The sequence below is a fragment of the Egretta garzetta genome, unplaced genomic scaffold (genome assembly GCF_000687185.1).
Source record: "Egretta garzetta isolate BGI_Z169 unplaced genomic scaffold, ASM68718v1 scaffold314, whole genome shotgun sequence".
In the NCBI taxonomy this organism is placed as follows: Eukaryota; Metazoa; Chordata; class Aves; order Pelecaniformes; family Ardeidae; genus Egretta; species Egretta garzetta.
In genome coordinates, this window is record NW_009259531.1 from 2517406 (window position 1) to 2530662 (window position 13257).

Sequence of the window (13257 nt, forward strand, 5' to 3'; positions counted from 1 at the left end):
AGAGAGGCAGTGGAGGCCCCATCCCTGGAAACATTCAAGGCCAGGTTGGATGGGGCTCTGAGCAACCTGATCTAGTTAGCGGTGTCCCTGCTCCTGTAGGGGGGTTGGACTAGCTGACCTCTAGGGGTCCCTTCCAACCCAAAACATTCTATGATTCTATGATTCTATGATTCTATGCTTTACATATTTGTACTATCTGTCAAATGAATCCTGTACCCAGCTTTTCTGTTGCCCAATGATGTGCTACAGCGCCTGTGGATACCTGGATCACTCCATTTCCTGTGTCATGGTGGGACCACTCTAACAGTCTTTATAATTTCCAGAATTCAAATCACCTTTATTGGGCCACAGAGTTCTTCAGTCTGTTGTAAGTTAATAGCACAGCATAGTGCCAGACATTAATACCTTTAAGAGGGCTGGCTGTATGCAAAGATGGATAGTGTTCCTTTTTGTATCTGTTCTGGAGGAAGTTGAGAAAAAAAAATGGGTCTGAACACTGCTAAAAGCTTCCTGGCACAGCCCTAGCTGACTTCTACCACAAGGGTTTTTTACACTGGTAGAAGATTATTTCATTCCTAAAATCCAGAGATGCAGAGAATAACGCCCTTAGTTGTTTCTGAGTAAAAATACAACAGGCAGACTGGCAAATGAGATTTTTTTAAGCCCCAAAGTCTTCATAATGCAAAGGCATTCTCTCTCCCATTGGAAAGGTCACAAATATCTCTAGAAGATTGGTACCTGGTTTAAATTATGAGACAAATGGAAATGAACAATATTTTTCTAATATCTTGTCATGAGGAAAAAAAAAAGGGAAGAAGTGCATAGAGTAGTCCTCAAGGACTGGAAAAGAACCTGTGGTTCCAATATGATTTCACCAGTGTTTCGCTCTGGCTAGACAGACAAGCCAGCATTAAGTAAACTGAGCCTGGTAAAGTCATTAAGGCTTGGAAAGGGGAGAATAAATTGATAACTGTAAACAGAAAGTAGCTAACCCAGGCCTGTCGCTGTTCGGGCAGGCAACAGTGTTCTACATGCTCAATGGTGGTGAAATGCTAGAAAAGCTAAAGTGAAAGTGGGAAAGGACAAACTCTGTAGGCTAAAGTCTAAGAAAATGGGCTTTTAATCTTGCTGAGGAATGTCATTAACTTCCCTAGATGCTCTTGCTGGCACTTCAATAAACAGGAGGGCATGTGGAACTGCACATATCTGAGAAATACAAACTACACATTAATAACTCCTCAGGAGTACTTAGGAAAGGAAAAAAGAAGAAAGGACACCTCCTGTTAGCACCAAAAAGAGGAGGATTATGCAGCTATTGCCAAATCCCCTAAAGTTTACATTAATTCCTTGGCTTTAAGATGGGTTGGAGTAATAGCATTTCAGCAAATAAAAAGGTGAACGCCTACTTTGCATTTTAGATTAATATAATCACATCATTATTTGAAAAAGCAAACTAAGTAGGAGGGATATTAGGTCTGTTGCATGCTCGGGGAAATAGTGTTTCTTGTAACACAGGAAGAGAAGAAATTTCATCAGCGGTTCACTGAAGGGAATGACTAACGTAGCTCAGCTGGCAAGCAATAAACCAGGAAAAATGGAGTCTGGAATACAGCAGTCATAGACAAAATAAAACGTATGGAAGGCCAAGACCATCCACTTTTCGTAAAGTTTAAATAACTGTTCTTTAGCAGACACACAACAAAGGAAGAAAAAACAGTAGGTCTCTTGTGAGAGCAATGAAATGGATACTTTTCATTACGTATATCTTGATTTCCCAGGAATCTGCCCAAAGTATGGATGGATGAACAGCTTATGGCACCCAACAAGAGAAGATTTCTGTTTCCCCGGGTTCAAAAAATTACACCATTATCCACAGAATTTGAACCTGGCAATATAGTTACTATGTAGGTTACTTGGCAGAAATCCCTGAAAAGCGCTGCTAGTACATTATTGTAGTCCTGCATTACTTCGGATAATACGTGAAAGATTCATGCCCATTCCACAATGAGTTAGAGAGAACAGCTCAGTGCAGTACAGGGACGAGAGATGAAATGCGAGGATAGGGACTGCAGTAGGGATAGGATGGCTACCTCATGTTCTTAAGAAAAGTTGCAGTTAATCAGGTATATGTATACGGCTGTGCATTGAGGAGCGATGTAAAGATTATCTCTAAGGACCCTACGTAGTGAAACTTTTAAGCCTGTGCTGAACTTGAAATATATTTGAAAGTTCCACTGAGTTAAAGAGATTTAAATATGTGACTATGCATTTTGCTGAAACCTGATAGAAGATTGAATCGGGTCCTTAATTAACTAACGTAAGAGGTCTGTGGAATTCTGGTATGATGTTTTAAGAAGAATTATAGGACAGAATAACGTGAGAGTAGCATTGCAGGTCAATCAGCACAGCAGATGTCAGCTTCTCTCATTAACAAACTTTAGGTTTTGTAGCCATTTTATCATAAAAAATTAGACAAGAGAAAGCACATACATGTTTGAGAATGAATTTGAATCGTGCCTTGCAAATACTAACAAAATAACCCATCTGAACTGCTCTTAAGGCATTGGCACCATATACTTTATTATCATTAGACTGTTCCCTATGGCAATAGCTTCATCCAAGAAGAATTTCAAGAGTAGTTGCATTATCTATTGAAAAGCAATTTTTTACTTTCTATCAAGGCAAGATAGTTTTACGAATAACTGTGAAGTTTACTCCGAAGGCCATTTCAATCGTCCGTAGATCTTATGATATTATGTTACCTTCTTTCGTTTCAAATTCACAGCATAAGAAAGAAAAAGAATGACATAAATTGGATGTTAGAAGAGTTCTGAAGATAGACATCAGAAGAATTCAAAAGTAAGAAGAAAACTCAGCATTATTTGTTATTTCCCATCCTAAAGTAAAAAGAGAACAAAGCATCAAAAACATCAGTAGTGAGAGAGAGCTCAAAGCCAGGACTAGATATCATAGCATATAAAACAAGTGAGTTGGCACCGCCAAAAGGCCTAAAGTCTTAGTGGTTTAAAGTCATGGATATTGCAGTCAGAAAGATGCTTTACACCATGGAAAAAAACATGAAGAGCATTTGTTGCAATAGACGGTTTAGGTTTTACCTACTGGTAGTGTTTTGGTACTTGGGTGAATAAGTCTTCATGGTGCTTAAAGAATTCAAGCCCATTGATGGAATGTTATAGATTGGGATCTTGCACTTTTTTTAAGCACTCATGGAAATAATGTCTGTGAAAGTAGGGCAGGATCAGATGCTTGTAGTTTATCATGTGTTTAAATTGGTTGAATGCAACCATATCCATAAAGGAAAGTGTGTTCTGGTCTAATAACATTAAATCATCATTCTGTGTTGGAATTTTAGTTGGTATTAAAAATATTGCAGAATTACATTAATTGCAAAATTTTGATGCTGAACTTTCACACAGAATTTCTTCCTTTAATGCAGTTGAAAATAATTAGTAAATAAATGTGCATTTATTCACATCGTATTTGGGCGATGGTAATTATTTACAAGTAGAAAAGGATATTTAACATCTCCCTATAATGTTTTCAGTTATTTGAAATGCAAAGGGTAAATAGAAAAAATTCTGAGGTCTTGTTTGGTAATCAGGAAGATTTATTCCACTTACAGCAGTAGAGAAGCAGCATATTGAGCATGCTATTGCCATATGATTTTTATTTGTGCCTGGCTGTACTGTCGCATTTCCTGGGACTTCAAGTCTATTTCTCTGCCAGCACTGGAATTTTTTTGGTGGTATATTTTTATAGTGATTTATCCGTAAAATATCACTGAATAAAGCAGCAGCCATGGAGAAATTCTGCAGTGATTGAAATGTGATTAGTTACAGGAGGCTTTCTTTTTTTATTCCTAAACTTCTTTTTCCTCTTTTTGAGCCTCTCTGCCTTTCTTGTATCTGTTTTCTCATTTCCCTATTATTTGTTCCCTCCTGCTTCTGTTTGACCTCATGTTGACCTAAAGGAAACTGTGTTTGAGTCCATAGGATTGCATTGCTCTTATAGTATTAGTTCCAATATACGTTATAAACATTCTGGTTGCAGGCTACAGCCGAGATGCACAACACAGGGAAGACAATGTAGTTCGGCAGCAAAAGAAACCTTGTTGTTGTTGTTGTTCCCTAAGCTGCATAGGAGTTCAAGGCCATATCTCTTGATAGAAAATGTGGTGTAAGCTGCTCTTATATATGTGCATGAGTATATATGTATCAATGTACAGGGAGAGATCTATGTGTATATGTACACATATGTATTTATATCACAAATTATAGTGATAAGCAAGATCTTAACTTCAGTCTGCAAAGAGAGAATTAGTCTTGGGGTTGTTTGGCTTTCCCATATGGTGCTTGCTATCAGTCTATCATAGTTCCCTTTTGGCTAATGAAACATGCAGACTCACTGAAACGGGCCATAGCTAGTGAGAGCCTCATTTGAGCAAGCCTGAGAGCAGCTGGACAGCGTGGTTCCTGGGGCAGGGTCTCCATTTGGTGCCACTTTCCCTAATAAACTTACATCAACGAAGGACTGTTCTGTGTAAAATCATGTGCGGAGTCCTTGTTGCACAGTAGTTACTACAAATATTTAAGGTCTGCAGTTCTGATCTGCTCCCAAGTGCTGCCCCTTCTGCGTCAGCCTTGCTTTGGTCCTGCTGGGAGCTGTGGGATTTTGAGGATGGGTTGTGTTAGCAGCCCGCAGGAGTGACACAGGAAGCACCTCGGGCTGAAGGGATTACGTAGCTTTGATGCTGAAAAGGTATAGCCCATTTCTGTCCAGAATGATTTAAGGATCAAGTAATATGGTTACTGTTAGTTGCATTCAGTCATGTTTCTTTTGATTTTACTTTCCACATAGAACAAATGGGGATTTGTCATACAGCAGTGGATTTTTATTAATGTGAAAAGTTATCCTATGGAAAAATGCTCACTCAACACGGAAAAATATTTTAGCTTTCTTGCAGAAGGGCAGGGCCTGCAAACCCTGAAGTTCTTTGGAAAATGGGATTGCTTACTGTGAATGAGGGGGCATGAAATGGAAGGGCCATCCTCCTGCAGTGTCATCTAAAACCACCCTATGTATACATTTTTCCCTGGCTATATGAGGTGTCCAACAGATAAAGTGGAACAGTAAATGATACTGGAAGCATCATTAACTTTTCAGGTGTCATTCTTTTGGAAAATGCAGTGTCCGAAAAATGTGGCATATGCATGGCTCAGCTCCAGATCTTCCAGCAGTCTAATACTGGCAAGGGGGGGCATCTGTAGCCCCCTGGGAAGCAGGCTGTGGAGATTTCCTTTTCTGCTCTTTGTTGGGTTTTTATTTCCATTTCCTTTTCCTCTCTTTTTCTCAGTCATTTAACGCCATTCTGCACAACAGAGGGGAGCATCTGGCCCCCAGTAAACACCCAATAAAATAAGTGGGGGAAGTTCACGGCTCCCTTGGTGCTATTGCGTCTGTCTGTCTGGTTGTGGACTCAACAAGATAACCATGCATCAATTTACATTGTCCAGGCTATCTTCACAACCAGAAGTGCTTGAAACCTTATTTTAATAGAAGCTTAGATTCTGGAGAATACTGTAAAATCTCTCCAAAGGCTCCAAATCAGCAATTCCATCTGTGTTTCTGCAAATGTAGAGGAACAATGCCCCAGCTGATTATGCAAACAGAATGAAAATAGTTATTTTAAAAGTGCATAAAATCAATACTTTGGGGAAAACAAGTCAGCTGTGTTTAGACTCAGCGTACAGCAGACATTTTGTTTCTTTGTCTGAAAAAATCATAGGAAAGCAAGGATCGCAAGTGAAATAAAACAGCCAATCCTACAGTGCAACAGAGGGGACGGGAACATCTGATGCCTTGGTAAAGGCTTAGAGCATTTTAGGTTCCTTTTGAGAGAATATAAATTATATTGAGGTTGATATATTTCTACGTTGTTTGAAGTCAAAGCCAAATATTCTCAGCACAGAGGGAATAACTCGCATCCCATTGCTGATCATGAAAAGTCTGTAACTAAATCCATGTCTGTGGTGCTGAAAATTCCGTCCTAAATGCTGTCTCTTTTGGACTGATGGGATTTTTTTGCAAGTACTGGTATGAAGGGGTGTGTATATAAATATGTATAAGCGTGCTTCTCATACCGTCAGGATCCATCGCTTGTATACATCTTATTCTAAAAACAGGAAACAAAAGCGTCTGAGAAACGGGGCTGAAAGGGAGCAATTTGTAGACCTATAGGTTAAATTGGATTAAACTTCATCTTTCAGCAAATGCCATGTTATTTATTCAGTGTTTCTCTGGGGGATTTCCCTACCCCCTACACTTTATAGAGAGTAGTGATGTTTCTTAATTAAAAAATCAAACAAACATGGAATGGAGGCTGCTCCACGCAGCCGTTCTCTCATGGGAATAGGAGGCACACCGATTTTCTCATGGACAGTTTCTAGGTCTGTTGGACAGAGGCCACAAAGGCGAGGAAAAGCTCTGCCTGGGGAGGTCAAGTTTACATCACACATCTGAAGCCAGCGAGGTGGCGTGCCAGCAAGTGGCATTGCAGTTGCTGCAGTGCCACCTACCAGACATTCCCCTTCGGTAGGGTGGAGTTGATGGGCGTGGTGAGGAAGGTCACTGACAATCTCATCAGAAGTATCTTTTGGGTAGATTTCTGTTCATTAATTCACCCACAGGAGAGATTAATATATTGGAGAAAGGAGCTTCTTGTGTCCTCTTTTCTTCCATTCTTTCCACCCAGTGCTGGAATGCTTCTGAGATTTTGGGGCTTTGTTTTACAATCCCTGCTCTGTGGCTGACGGTACGGTGCAGCAAATATTTATCCTTTCCCAAAATTTGTCAGATAAATAGTTTAGAAAGACTGAAGTATATTTTTACACATTTTAATTAATATTGTAGCCAAAAAAACATTGAAAATTTATTTTAATTTCTCTACAGTTAAGGCAAAGCAAAACATTCTTTAAAAATAGTTTGTGAATTTTCCATATACTTCTGCAAATACCTGTGAAACACGTTGGTGCACCACTTGCAAACTCTGCAGCCGGACTCCACCAGTGCTTTGGTTGCTGTTATTTCAACATTTGGAGGGTATTTAACAATTTAAGTTTTTCTCATATTTACCTGATTTACAATTTGAGTAGTAATAAAAACTCTGGCATTTTCAAGTTCATGCAACTGTCACTTAAACCCCTTTAGTGTCAGGTTCATTGATCTCTCTCCCAACTCCCTGTGGAACAGCAAAATGCACTCTGCAGGCCAGAGTTAAAAGATGGATTCTGCTATAGATTCACTTTGTAGAAGCACACACAAGGATAATGCTGGCTGTTTCCAGACTATCCTGCTATGTCAGTGGTGATGCCTCAGGATATTTTAGCAGCATCCTCATTTCCAGTGGAATGGCTGACTTTGGAGGCATAAAGCTCTTGGGTCAGCGACTGTAAGCTTTGGTTCTGTAGAAAGGGCCAAATGCATCAGTGACACAAGTCATTAGCAACTTCTGAAAGCAGCAGACAGAAAAGGTCTTCTATCATGCCATCGTGTGTATTTTGTGTATTCGTACTTGCGTATTTGTACAGCTGATACATGTTTTTTTCTGGGATTAAAATTTAACTGCCATTGCCTCCATGCCTTTCTAAAGCTGGCATTCTCTTTTCAAGTTTCTTATCTGGGAACAAACTCATTTTGTCCCTTCTATAAATGCAGGCCTGGTCTCAGCCATTACTTATGGCTGAGCACACTCCAGTTACAGCACAAGAAAGAGCATCAGCAGTGACTTAATGTAAATGGGACAGACTCCTTGGGAATACACTGGGGATTAGATGTTCATAAGAACGAAGCACTGCTCTCTTTCCATCTGGCCACTTCATTTCACTGCCTATTTGGGACCAGTACTTCTGAAATCTGGTTTGGAAACTCAAATATTGATGCAATTTATTTTGTTCTTAAAAGGCAGAGTAAACCTGAGAAGGTTTTAGTTGTGCAGAGTCACAATAGGGACAAGCGTGGAACTGAAAGAAATACTCTGCCAAGGTTGACAACTTTCTGATTGATTGATTAATTAAAGAAGCTAAGAAAATCTTTGGTTTAAGGCTTAGACTGAACTCAATAACTTTCAGAATTCCAGTTTTGTCATGAAAAATAGAATCTTCTTGGTGATAAGGACAAAGCATTTACAGCCATATCAAGAAAACATCTTTTGTATTGTTATATTTCAATATGTGTTCTTCATCCTTTGTTTTTCCAGTAAACAGTTTTTAGGGTACAAATTATGAAAGTTAATCATAATACCAAGTGAAGGAGTTGTAAATTATTGGCTTGATTGTGTTTTACAGAGCTGAAACAAAGAGATCAGAAAACATTCCGCCCTAACCCTGTGTCATGATGGGGCATTAACTAACCCCCATTTTCCAAACAGCCTTCAATTTTGGTGAAGTTCCAGCAGAAATACTCATTTTGTATATGTTATTTCCTCTAAAATAAGCCAAACCAGAAGTCAAGATTTCAACATTTTTTAACTATAAACAGGTTTAGCTCCAGCTCCCTATGTAAATCTCGCATCTTGGATTAGGTTTCCAGAACAAGTACTCCTGGGAGAGCATAAGAATGTCTTTCCTCTGACATAGCTGAGCCAGGCTGGAGCTATGTCCATGCAGGATGAGGTCACCAGTGACATAACGGCTGTTGCACATTTTGCTCCTGATGGAAGAGTTGCCGTTTTTTCAACTGTGCTTGTTTTCATTGTTCTTTGAGAACAATGTGTCTATTCTCCCGAATGGCAAGGAAAGCTACCTTAGCCCTCTGTGAAACCATGCACCTTTTGTTTTGTACGTCTCTACAGTAGTCTCAGCTTTGTGCTGAGCTCTGGAATTCGACTCTGGGTACGCTAAAGCTCTAGCGGGGTTGCCTGAGATATGACATCTATAATCACCCTCGTCATTTGACCCCTGTATTGTGCCATGTGGACAGGTAGGAGCAATGCAGGCTCCTAATGTCCAGGCAGGGGAAAGGTTTGAAGGACAAGGATGAAAAAAATCCAAACCTGCAAACAAAGCTCTATGTACCGGGTACCTGTACTATTAGGATTTGTGTTCATGCAGCAGAGCTCTGTGTTGGAACAGTAATAACCCATATTTGATCAGACTCAAATTTGCAAAGTCATTGTGAATCTTCAGAATGGAAGATGCTGTCTAAAGAAGCTGCTGCTCTTACTCTTGCTCAGAACAGCGTCATGTTAGCAGTGTTGTATCATTTTAACCAATGCCAGTATCGGTTTAATGAATGCATTTGTCTTAGTAGGGTGATCCAAATGCTGTTTTTACCTGGGCCGTTGTTTTAAAAGATGCTCTGAAGTTCTGAATAACAGCTCAGTAACACCTTTATTGTAGCATGAACAGAGGGAGGAAATAACTCCCATGTAAAACCTAATAATTTCGTGAATGATGGACTAAGCGTGTATGGGTGAGTGTGACTTTTGTACATGCAGAGCAAATATCCCATCCTCCCTTTGTCACTGTATCAGTCCATGGGGAAGATGGCCAGACCCATGTTCCATCACTTACTTTATGAACTTCCACGTGATCTCCATAGGTCTTTGAACTGCCAGGCGTAGGCAGCTAAATTAGTACCATCTAGGAAACTGGACTATTCATATCATCTCCTCACTCTTAACATGCCGGTGCAGTCTGAGCCACAAATTGACCCCTATTGATCTGATTTGCCTACACTTCTGTGGAGCAGACAAACAGTGCAATAGAATCCAGGGATCCTAATTCACAGCAGCTTATTTAGGTTCCTAGGTAATAATTCTTATTTGCATTAATCACATTCATCAGCAGAACCCAAGGCCACCTCCTGTCTTCTATGCATTCCTGTTCCTGATGACAGAACAAAAAAAATCTGCTCTGAAAAAAGAGTGCTTTCAGTATATTGATACTTGATACTTAATAGTTGCAAAACTTAACTGTTAGAAAGAAGACTGTTTTTCAAATCAATGGCTCACGCATTACTGTAAAATATATCGATTAAAAACAAAGCATAATGTTAGTCATTTAGTCAGTAGAGTGATGCAATACTGAAATAAATTTATCCTTTGACTTCTGCATTAACCTTTTATTGACTGCTTGCATACTCATAATTAACACACACTTTAGCTAGCTTGGTTAATTTTAGCATTGTGATCAGTGTCCTCTAATGTAGGTGACACCCCAATCATCAAAATGTCAGTGCAGCCCACGGGACCTCAACCAGGCAAGTGTCTGTCTCAGTGAACGTACACCTGCCCACAGTGGAATTAGCCACCTTCCAAGGGAAAGTGTCATGTGTCGTCATACAAATAGTCATACAGTCATCCAAATGTTTGTCGTGTCTTAGTTGAACTTGTATTAGTATCCAGCTGTTGCTAAATATAAATGAGGAAAGTCCACGTGGCAAAAATAGTCAAAAAGGGGATCAAAAATCCATGACATTTACAGGGGAGAGACAGTGAGAACAACAGTACCTAATTGTTCCTTAAAAATGTGCTTTTTCAGTTGAAACTGGCACAGGTCTTGATTTTTTTAGCAAGAAAGTAGGGACCATGGAGTTCTGTGCATTCTGCACATCATTAGACAAATCATCCTTTCTATAATATGTTGGTGAACATATATTATCAAGGTGTTGGAGCTAAATTGCTCTGAAACATATCATGGCAGTTTTTCTGTTCTCCTGCTGCAAACGAGGTGTGAAGGATGCCTCTTGATTTAGCATCTGTTCTGTATCTCAGAGCATGTGTTATGTCCAGTGTTAGCACATTTTGTGCATACAGTAGACACAGATTAGATCTACTTTCTTTTGAAGATTTGACATTATTGACTCAAATAATAGTTTTTAGTTGATCTATAATATTTTAATTAACTTATAGTATTATAAATCTTGGTTCTTTTCCACAACCACCGTACTTCAGTGTTTGCAGTGTTTCCCACATGGAGCCTCATAAATTCTTTTGTATCTGGGAAAAGATAGAATTTCTGTTTATCCTGAGTTATCATTGCTAATTTATGTTAGCTGTCTTTTCCCAGATACAAAGGAATTAGAAACAATTCTGTGCAATTATTTAAGTGCCTTTGATTGTTCTGCTTCAGTTAAAAATGTTGCTATCCCATTGCAGGATCTTCAGGTCCATTACTCTGCTACAAATTAAAGACCGTTGTAGGAACTATTTCTCCCACAAAAGTTTATTAAAATCAATAGTAATATATTCATCTAGAAAGGACTGGTTTTTCACCCTGAGTCAGAACGCAAGTATTTGGATGACTGCATTCAAGCTTGTGGATGTCATCCAGGTGAACTGCTTGATGAACTGCCAGGTGCAGCGATGACTGCGTAGAACCCAGCCCCATAGCTTTAAATGCGAGCAACTTGAGTTGACTTTGATGTCAGCGGATCCGGCACAGGGATTGTAATTTTGGTCAAAATAGGTGACTCTCAAAATGTAAAAATGTAACGTTCTGGGCTGTTCTTGCTAGTGACACAAAACAAAGCAATAGAGATCCTGGACAGAAAGACAAAGGAGCTGTGGGATTTTAGAACTTGGAATACTATGGGACTGCTTTCCCCCTTTTTATACTTTTGCAATACACTGATGCGTTTCTGTCACCAGACTTGCACAGAAGTCCAAGGACCTGATGCACTTCCATCCTCTAATCCCCCACATGGAATGTGATGTGGCTAAGACTTCCCAAGCACATGATTGCCTGGAAGTTCAGGCACATGCTTAGTTGTGGGGTGACCTTTCAGAGATGGCTCTGCTAGTAAGAAAAATAAAGAAAGGAAAGTAGCAATGAGAATAGCTGTTCATGGGCTGTCCAGTCACAGCATCGCTGGGAATCCTGCCACATTTACAGCAACGCAAGTGCCCAGACCCCAAATGTGAGGGAAAAGCTGGCCAATCCATTTGTGTGAGAGAGCGAGGGGGAAAAGAGACATGAAAGGTCAAAGAAGGGCTCTGAAATGGTGAAGAAGCTACAAGTTGGTAGGTTTTCCCTCTCAGTGCAATCTGCGTTGTTAATAGCAGATGTGTGTGAGAGAGAATGTTTATCACTGTAAACTCAGTTTTGCAGACCATGTAACATGCCTGCAGTATTTACTGGCTGAGCATCTTGATTTGTCATCTGCAATAATCTCTACATGGTTAATTTAGGCACTTCTAGACTGAAATGCTTAAACTGGAATATCTTATACTACCCAGCAAATTGAGCGTATTATTTTGTGCCAAGACAGAAAATAAAGCAAGATTTTTAAAGCCTTATAGAGTTATGCTGTAATTAGTTTCAGCTTCCCCTGCATATTAATTTTCTCCCATTCCTTTATATAATTTGGAAAATGTCTTCAGAACATGATGGCACAATCAGTTAAGTACCTCTCAGAACTCATACACAAACTGCATTTGCTCTAACAACTATTATAAAGCAGCCAGCAAAACAAATCCTCTGTTATTCTGTACAGTGCAGCTTATCAATGCAAACAGTTTAATATTTATGCTAAGAGGATTGTCACAAGTAGCTTCTGTTCCTTTAATTCTTGTTTTAAATAAATAATGAGAACATTTAAACACATTACTCTTCCCAGGGCCCTGAGGTCGGCTAATCTTATTATTTATGAAGTGATGTGCTACATAATAGTACTTAGTGCATGTTAACAGATGCTATTATCAGGGGCTGATGTGGAGAGCTGAAGATATATTGGAATGTTATGTGTTAATACTGTCCTCGCAGTGTAATGTACGATGGATTGAGTGCCCAGGATGCTGGTGCGGCAATTAACCACACACCAACATGGGTGTAAAGCTGAAGTATGTTTTCTCATGGGGATTACACTGCCATTAATAATTCCCAAGAGAAGACGACATCTTTCATTTGGAAACCGTCTCTTCCAGAAGGCCGACAGTGTAGACAAGGAAGTTGTGTGTGTCAGTATTGTTAGAGTTCATTTTACAGAGATGAAAGACACATATAAGTTTAAATCAACTTCAAAATCATTATAACAATTATCTGCTTTATAGAACATGATTTTTAAGAAATGTCTTACAAGAGATAAATGTGTATTTCTACAATTTGCTTTTTATCTCTTTGAAGAACTACATAGACCTGCAGTATATACCAAAATGATAGTAATGCTTAGCATTTTTCCTCATCTTGCCCCATTGCAAGCATTAACTAATTAATCAGCAACATGGAAATTTTTCATGGG

At 39.3% G+C, this 13257-nt stretch overlaps 1 protein-coding gene across 2 annotated transcripts in view; it reads left to right on the forward strand.

Annotated features, from left to right (window-relative positions):
• Window positions 1–13257, forward strand: part of FTO (FTO alpha-ketoglutarate dependent dioxygenase) — a 260976-nt gene that overhangs the window by 244522 nt on the left and 3197 nt on the right. The window lies entirely within an intron of this gene.